General features: G+C 35.8%; 1 non-coding gene across 1 annotated transcript; it reads right to left on the bottom strand.

Moving 5' to 3' along the window:
• Positions 1 to 8,158: 8,158 nt before the first annotated feature.
• Positions 8,159 to 8,230, bottom strand: TRNAE-UUC. Its single transcript has one exon. It is a non-coding gene; the product is annotated as a tRNA-Glu (tRNA).
• Between the last annotated feature and the right edge of the window lie 1,824 nt (positions 8,231 to 10,054).

Raw genomic sequence — 10,054 nt, 5'->3', positions numbered from 1 at the left:
GGCTCAAGGATCCCATTTTCAGTGAAGGCCGGGGAGAAAAGCTCCAATAATACATAGTACAAGCTCCATAATATGAAGTACAATACACAATGGAAATAGAAACAAAGCAAGCAAATTTTACATACAAAATAGCAAAAACTAAACAAAGTTTACTGAGCATAGAATCAAAGATTACAGCCTTTGTTTGAATTTGAGCCCGTTTAACCTGAGATGACATTCACTTTAGTACAACTATGGTTGTTTTCTCCAGTTTTACAATTCTGCACATAGAGTAGAGAAAGAAGGATATCCAATAGTCAGTATCGGGTGAATATCAAAAACTTATAAAGTAGGAGTGGAACTTCAGTTGTCCTGTAGAAACAGGTCTGTTAAAGTTTTTAATGATATAGTATGATAAATGCTGAGTATTGCCATCAAAGATAAGGACAGCAGAGATATAAACAACAAGATCTTTGCAGTAATCAACCACAGGTATTATACCTGTTGTCCATAGTTTAAGGGTAATTAATATGCTTTGACACATGTTGATATTAAATCTGAGTTTATGACTTTCTAATTAAGTCATGCAGTTGAACCTGGAATACCCCACGATAAATGTATCTGAGAATAGATAAGCAATCTTTTCTTCATCGACATATTTATGGTAAATTTATTGTAAATAATGAATGAATGAATGAATGAATGAATTAAATAAATATCTGAGTGTGAAAGTTAAGAATATGTTAAAAAGTATTTGAATAAATATAGATGGCTGACATGCGCAACTATTAAATGGTCTTGTGACTGAAAGAAACATTATAACTAACATATAAGGATCCATAACTTGTTATCAGTTCATGTAATGCTATTTGAGTTGATTTCATTATTTATTTTTATTTACAAAAAATATATCCAATTACCAGTGATGCAAAAATTTATTTTAAAAAAACTATTAGCAGCAACTTTTTTTCAGCATGAAATACAAATAAATTCTCTAGCACCTTGGCAAACTTGCCTTTAACAGAATAAGAAATTACTAATTCATACATACTCACTTTTATACACAGATACACAGATACAACACACCCACACAATCAATCAAACAATCAATTAATACTTAAAGGGACAATATCCAAAATTTCTACACTATGCATAAAATATTAACTAAAACAACTACAATGAATTAATTACAATAAACCTTTCCATGAACAATCATAATTTAACCCAATAGGGTTTAATGTATTATATTTTAAAATCAAACGTTTCTTTTTTTCTTAATATACACTTAATTTGTTGTTCACTCAAATACTCACTTCTCATTTTACATTCTAAAACAGTTACTACCAATCCCTCAGGGTTACCATTATGATATTTATTAAAGTGCAATGCTATGGGACTCTTTTGTTTATTATTTTTTAATATCTCTAACATGCTCTTTAATTCTGCAAGCAAATGTTCTCTTTGTTTCCCCTACATAAAATTTATTACAAAGACATCTCATGCCATATACAACTCCTACTGTTTTACAATTAAATGTTCCATTCGTAAAGAATGGAACACCATTAATTTTATCAAAATCTTTCACTACATATTTGCAAATACTACATTTACCACAAGCCACCGTCCCCAATTGTTCTACTGACTTAACCATTTGTATTTTTGGCATACTAAATCTACTGTGAACTATAAAATCTTTAATACTCCTGCCCCTTCTATAAGAGAAACTCAATTTTTTATTACTCAAAAAATCCACTTCTCTTTTTACTACATCCCAACTGTATTTTACTTGTTCTACAATTTTTTTAGATAATACTGAATAAGTAGAAACAAAATAAATACTATCACTCTCCTTCCTTCCACTCTTACTTCCACCATATTTTACATTTTTCTTAACTTTATTCAAACTAACTCATAAATTGTCCATATTATATCCTCTATGACTAAATTTATTAAAACTTTCCCTAAATTCATGTTCCATTCTTATTGGATTATTACATAACCTTTTAATTCTATTGAATTCCGTATATGGTATAGCTTTTAAAGTATGAGGTGGATGGAAACTTTCACCATATAAAATAGATCCTATATCTTTAAATTTTCTATATATGCATGAATTGATATATTCTCCCACTTGTCCTTTCAATAAAACATCCAAATAATGCACTTCACACCCTATTTGTAAACCATCGAACCTGATACCCATATTGTTAACTTGAATTTGCTCTAAGAACAATGGAACCTGTTCTCGCCCTTCTTTACACACAAATATTAAATCGTCAATAAAACGAAAATACTTACACACACATTTTTTTAAGAATTGATTTGTATATATGCACATATTTTCAAAATATCCCATAAATATATTAACGTAACTAGGGGCAAAAGCTGCCCCCATCGCTGTGCCTTGCTTTTGTCTGTATAAATTACCATTAAATTCAAACATATTATTTTTTAAACACATACTAATCAAATCTACTATAAACTCCACTACTGGACTCTCACCCATATAATATTTGATTGCACGTATTCCATCTTCATGTTTAATGTTAGTATGTAAACTAACAACGTCAATAACAAAAAAATACATACTATCTTCCCATTTTATACATTTTATTTTCTCTAATAAATCAAAAACATCTTTGATGTAAGATGGTAGTTTAAGAACTGTAGGTAACAAAAAGTCATTTAAAAAACATGAAATATTTTGCAACAAACCACCACTTGCTGACACTATGGGGCGTCCAGGTGGGTTATCCATACTCTTATGTATTTTTGGTATACAATAAAAGCATGGCATTCTGGGATTCTTAATACTAAGTTTTTCTTTCACATCCTTATTTGAAAAATAATGTAACCTATATCCTTTATTTATCATTTCCTTGTACTCAACTTGTGCTTTCTCATATTCTAACAAATCAATTCTTTCATAAACCTTCTATTCATTTAGGTGTGTCTAACACATATTTAAATATTTAACATAATCCAAAATAACCAATTTACCTCCCTTGTCCGAAGGTTTAAATATTATTTGTTTGTTGATTTATTTATGTATTTATTTATGCACTGATTGATTATGTCAAAGACTCTCCATGAATCTGAACAGAACACCTAGATCAACCATTGCATTGTTACATAATCATAATAGGTTAACATGTTTTTTTTTTTTTTTTACAAAGAAGAAACTGTGCTGTCCTAGGTTAAAATTCAGTTAAGTAATCATGAAGCATCCACAGCAAAGACTAATGAAACCCTGCATGTGATACAGAATACCCAAGTTCAAATAGTGGCTTGGATACAGGAGGACTGGGTAGGGGAAAAGTAGTAAGCAGCTTGTACCAGCATACCCATGTCAGAGGAGGGCTGGTGTTTGCACAGGCACATTTCAGTGTCTGTATTGCTTGTGGAAACCAGGGTTACACCAGTTTGCTGTCTATAAGGGGTAGAAGAACTTGGCTGAGATGTACATAAATGTGTAAATAATTACACTGTGAGCCTAATGCACACCTCCATTGAATGCTGAAGACATGTGTTGAGTGTGAATTTGGGTAGATCATAATAGGAGAAAGCCATGATTAATAACAGGATGATGACCTCATGATAATCTGTCTTCCCATTAGATGGATGGACTTGAGACAGCTCTCATCTCATGAGGAAGCAACATGCAGTATAGGTTACATGGTGCTAACAGTTGGCAGGCATTGTGAACCAAAAGTAAGTAAGTAAATAAATAAATACAAATTTCAGAAAGTAGTTGTAATAGTACTCTTTTAAATAGTTTTCCTGTTGTACTTGTCCAGCTGATAGGTTAGTAATTCTCAAGTATTAGAGCATCATAACCATTGTTTTGTTACATGCCTCAGGAATATAAGTGAATGAAAGTAGCAAATGAAACTGTTTAGTGAGAATGATTATAGAAACTAGTGCTTGCTTTTTAACCAAGACCCTCGGCATGGCATCTGGACCAGCAACAGTGATAACTATAAAGATTTTAAGAGTTCCTGTTACCTTAAAATAGCTGATTGTGTGACAGCTATCACTGTCTAGGAAATATATATTCAACTGATGGGATGCTGAAAATGCAGAAGATAAAACACTTCTGTAATAAGACAGCAGTTTTTCAGAGGAATCGTAAAATCACCTTGTTGTTACATTTAAGACTGGTGATTTCTTTGGTTACTTTACCCACTTCCAAACATAATAATAAATCATTTCTTTAAATGTGTGACATTTGTAGTGATTCTTTTCTCTGTAATTTCCTTGAAATTTCCTATAGACTTTCCGGTCATTTCTGTTTTCAAGATAAAAATTAATTATATGTTTACTCCAACAGGGAGGTGCTAACCATGATTTTAATCCTGCTGCCCCAACAAGAACATAAGCATCAATCAGAGTAAATAGTTGGTTAATGCAATTACACGTAAGAGCAAAAATATAACAGTTAATATGCAGCAGAGTATAAGAATACTGTCACAGGAAGTACAAAGACTTGAGGTATATAGGTCATCTAGAGCAATGATTCTTAAAGTGTGTTCCCTGGAACCTTAGGGTTTCTTGGAAACTTCTGAGCGGCTTCTTGAATCAAAGTCAGGACAGAAGCAGAGCTCGGCAAGATGTTTTTCTATTTTATTTGGTCTTTTTACTTAAGGGTTTCTTGGAAACTTCTGAGCGGCTCCTTGAATCAAAGTCAGGACAGAAGCAGAGCTCTGCAAGATGTTTTTCTATTTTATTTTGTCTTTTTACTTAAGCACATCTGAAAGGACACTTAACTAGGCAATTCCTAGTAAAGAGATGTGGTCGGTAGTTGAGTTTAGATTATGCATCTCAAGTGTACGTCTTTTAATGGAATTGTACAAGCTTTTATCTTGACTGTCTGGCATACCTCTAAACTTTATCTGCTCAATAATTCTGTACAAAGCTAAAAGCAATGGGGAAAAGGTACAAAATTAGGGACATTGTTAATTATTATGCTATTAACCTTTACATTTATTATATAGGCTCATGTGTTGATAAGGTCATAGATGTTTCCTAAGCTAATAACCATGATGGTCTTTTTAAGCCTAGCCATGCTTTCTAAATCTCTGACAAATTCTGGCACCTCAGATAAGCGTAACCATGGGCTTGGTAGATAAAACATTTACAAGCAGGTTCCTGGGAGAGGAACCATTTGCAGGCTGCCTGTGCCATTAGAGACATAGATGCCGGGTCTATATTATGATATCGCATGCTCAGAAGAGTGAACAACACATAATCGATCCCATGTAAATGAAAGCTTACAACACTGAAACCTCAGAACAGCGATTTTTTTCCAAGGGAAAAAAAAATCGCTGTTCCAAAACAAACAAAAAAAAACCTGTAAAACATTACATAATGTGGGGAACTTCGGCCCCCACACCCCCCTACTTAAATGTACCAATGCCAAGATTGCACTACAGTGCCAAAAAGGCAAAGTAGCGAAAGCGGCCAAACAAATTCTTTCTCAGGGAAAGAATTCACTGAAAAGCTGCTTTGCTATTTTGCCTTTTCACGCTTTTCAGTTCAACAAAGGCACATTGAACAACCTGCATCTGCAACAGTGTAATAGGGAGCCCAGATGCCAAACCATTTTGTCCTCATCCATTGCTTTGGTGACCCTCTCAAAGAAGTCCACCATACTGAGTAGGCATGACCTGCCTTTGATGAAACCAAATTGAGTTGTGTCAAATGTCTGATGGTTTCCTGTGTCATTACTGATCATTTCCATGGCAATTATTTCCATGACTTTACATATGAGACTAGTGAGACTTATGAGTCTGTAGTTTTCAGGGCCTATAGATGGCCCACCTTTGTGCAGAGAGATGGCTGTTTGCTGTTTTCTATTCATGATACATGAAGCCTATTTGGAGGGTACAGTTAAATAGCAAATTCCAGCAGGAAAAATCATCAAAAGTATAGTTGAAGAGTAATGCTGAATTTATTGACATTGTGTGTGTGTGTGTGTGTGTGTGTGTGTGTGTGTGTGTGTGTGTGTGTGTGTGTGTGTGTGTGTGTGTGTACGCACATGTGCGTGTGTGTGTGCATGTGTGTGTGCATGTGTGTATGTGTGTCAGAATTTACTATCATCTTACACTGATCCTTGCTGTCCATTAGCATTAGCAACTCCAATCCGAAGGGAATCAAAGGACATTGACCAGTCTAGCATTACTGACCATCAGCCCAATGAGTGCCTCCTACATGGATTTGGCAATCCATTGGCATGTCTGAGTGATCATGCCAGAAAAGAAACTGAAAAGCCCAAACTTATAAGTTCCAGCAATAGGTATACTTATTTAACTTAGGGAAAAAACAGTGCTGTACTTGTTTGGGTGGGGGTGACCCTTGCTAGGCAATAGCTTTAAAATATTTTATCAGTACCAGAAAAATGTTATACTGTTATGACCATTATACATCCTTTTTGCATGAAGTTGTTAGGTTCTAAGCACTGGAAGACCAGCATGTAAGCTGGTTCCATTCATGGAATCATGGCTGGTGCCATAACTGTAAATACTGTTCTACCATTAAAAAATAATTCTGGTAATAAAATTTGCTTTCCCTGCAAAGTGAGAAAACAATCACAAATGAAATATTAAATGATCAACTTTTCTTAGCATTTTCTTGATAAGTCACATATGAGAAATAGTGTAGTGGATGGCTATTTGTCAAAGCAGCAGTTTCCTTGATATTCACTAAACTTCATTTGCAATTCACATGGGCATCAGTGTTAATGGTTCAATGGATAGCACACTCACCTTTGATGCTGGAATGTCAAAAGGGTGTGGTTCTTTTCCCACCCTAGCTGTCTGGGTTAAATTTTCCAATACTGCCACTACAGTGCTGCATTGGAAAGGGGATACAGTACTCCTGAATGAGATGTTAAATTGAGGTCCTATCTGCCTGAGATGGTGGTAGCTCAAGTGAATGTAAGAATTGGCCTGACACTTATTATTATCAAAAGTAGTAAGTAAGAGTAACTTTATTTATTAGATAGGCAAGAGAACTGGCTTGAAGTGTACAATTTTAACTTTATGATTAATGACTAATAACTGATTTTAACTGGTTATGACTATGGCTGTTGTGACTATTATGATTATGATTAGTGCCAGTAGCAGAGGGGAGGTTAGAGATGAAGAGAGGTGGGAGATTACAGTAAACTTGAGGCAGTTATCTTTGAGACACTAAAGATACAGGTTCACTGACCTGTTGCTTGAAAGTCAGTCTCACCAGGAAAAAAGCTGAATCATATGTTTTCATCATATTTTGAGCTCTGGAGTACTAATACCACAGTGTTCTAATTTTATTTTGTGATGGCAGCTGCCATAATGGCATTACATTGATTTACAGTCAATGCAGACCCTTTCTAGTATTACCTTATTTCTAAAGTCTAATATTATGTTGTAATTGAAAAACTTTTGTTAACTATTAGTGAGTTGATTATGCAAGAAAAGGAAGAGTAATCTGCAGTAGTGTCATTTCGGAATGAAGACATGACAATGTGTTTACATTTTTTTGTCATTTTGTCACTATAAGTTTTAAATTTGCACTTCTAAGTAGTATCCAACAATCCTATTGGTAGTGGAAGTAATGATATGTAAATAATATGCTATTTAGGTTCCAGGCATTTGGTCAGATGTATCTGTTTTTTCAGGATGGGTGATGGCTCATGGTTAAGAGGTATAATATAATCTGGCAATGAACAGATATCAGTGAACAACTTTACAAAGTGCCTGGATGAGGGTAGCTCTTAACGGCCCTTGCCACTGCCTCATATTTTTGCACTTTTCCTTACAAATGTTTTGGTTTTCTGGAGACTTAGCACTGCAAGCATACAATGCATACCTCTCAACTTGTTTGTCTGTCCCTCACAGTGATTTTGTGTCATGTTTTTGTTCCGTTTCTTGCAAAATTAGTGTTTTTTAAAAGCTATGAAATCAGTGGGGCTTTTATCCACTTGAGTAAATAATGACAGATACTCATTTCAGACTTTCAGCTCTTCAGAAAATGTATAGGGTTCATAGGGTTCATAGGTTAGTACTAGGCTAACTGCCCTTGCAAGCCATTTTAAGCCTAGCCAATTATCCCTTGTGAGATTCAAACCCTGCACCTTGTGTTTGTAAGGTAAACACCTTAACAATTAGGCCACCCTCCCATCCCAAAATGCAACCCATTCCCACACCGGGAGTCGAACCCAGGCCACCTGGGTGAAAACCAGGAATCCTAACCGCTAGACTATATGGTAAAGCCCATGCTAATACAAAACCTGTTATTCTACCAGCTTTCTAAGTATATAGAAAATATATTTAAAATCTGTCCCTCATTATTTGTTTTGTTCCATTCTTGTTTCTTGTTCAGAAACAGTGAGAGCTCCAAGAGTACTTTACTTGGTGCTGGGGCAGCTGCTATTTTGTTTTATTATAACTGATTATCTGAAATGCATACAGACAACAAAGTGGGTATAATTGCTGGGTACTGACTGCTATTGGTTGGTCAGTATTCTGGCTTTGCAGGACTAATGTGATTTTTGTGAAGCAAGTTGGAGTACCTTGTAACTATTGTTTGTGTGAAAATCAGCCATCTGAAAGGTACACATTCCACAATCCATAGATTCATAGATGTTTACTAGGCAAATGATCACAAGAGCCTTTTTTAAGCCTAGTCATGCATCCCAAATCTCTGACAAGTTTTAGTTCCCTTGATAAGTGTAAGCAGGGGGTTGGGAGATGAAACATTTACAAGCAGATCCCTAGGAGATGAATTATTTACAGGCTGCCTATGTTCATTAGAGACATAGCTGCCAAACCAGGGATGAATTTCCTTTTCCCCATCCAGTTGTCCAAGTTACACTTAAATTGTGTTAGGGAACTCTGCTTCATGTGGATGGGGTGCCTGCTCCAGAGAAGGGTAGTCTCTGGGATACATACCTGTCTCTACAACAGGTCCTATTTATATCACAGGCAAAGTTTAAGTCTTTAGAGTCGGTAATTCTGGTGCTGTTTGTTTTGTGGATATACAGGAAGTCCATCAGAGAGGGAACTGACAATGCCTTCTTTGCCAGGCGTAGATCTCCCCTCAACAGCCTGTAGGAGATAGAATACAGAGACAGGGCCTTGAGATGGTCTGCAGATGACATGTTACTTATGCCCTGCATTCTTTCAGTGAGGCACCTCTTGGGCATTCCAATTGTTAGATAAGCCTAGTTAGGTACGTACCAAAAGGGGCATTGTACTCATTGATAAGTCTGATGAATGCTGAATACAGTGGAATAATGACTTCTATGGACTTATCCTCATACATTTGTTTATAAGTTGTACAATATAGAATGATTTTCTCACTACTATAGACATGTGATGGGCAGAAGTAGATTACTGTCTATGTGTGTCCCCCAAGTCCCTGACTACTGGGTCAGCTCATAGGGGTGTGTTGTCATTATGATAGTTTCCAGGGGTCGATGATTTCCCAAAGGATGCTATTATACATTTCTTGGCATTTACTTTTATTCCATGGGTCTGACACCAGTTATTTGTTTGTGTCAGCCCTTTCTGAAGAATATTTGTGTTGGTAGGGGATTCAATGACTGCTCCTAATTTGCAATTATCTGCAAATTTAGTCAGCCACAGAATGCTAACATTGGCCTTGACTTCAGAAAAATAAATGCCAAAAAGGAACAGTCCCAGGACCAATCCCTGAGAGACTCCACTTGTGACTGGCCTCTTTGTAGAGGTGGACTCCTAAATTCTAACTTCCTGGGTCCTGTCTGTATGCCAGCTGGCTATCCACTGTGTGACATAAAAATTTGTACCTAACTTCCTGAATGTGTCAAATGCCTTGGCCAGGTCATGGTAGGCAGTGTGAACTATTTTGCCCTCATCCATTGCTTTGATGACCTTCTCAAAGAAGTCCACCAGGTTAAGTAGACATGACCTACCCTTGACAAAACCAAATTAGGTTGAGTCCAATGTCTGAAGATTGCCTATGTCATTATTGATTATGTCCATGAAAATTCTTTCCATGGCTTTGCATATGAGACTAGTGAAACTTACAAGTCTGTTGTTTTGAAGATCCA

Source organism: Protopterus annectens, chromosome 11.part0 (genome assembly GCF_019279795.1).
Source record: "Protopterus annectens isolate FY-2018-M chromosome 11.part0, PAN1.0, whole genome shotgun sequence".
Lineage (NCBI taxonomy): Eukaryota > Metazoa > Chordata > Ceratodontiformes > Protopteridae > Protopterus > Protopterus annectens.
This window is presented reverse-complemented; position numbering and strand designations above follow the sequence as displayed.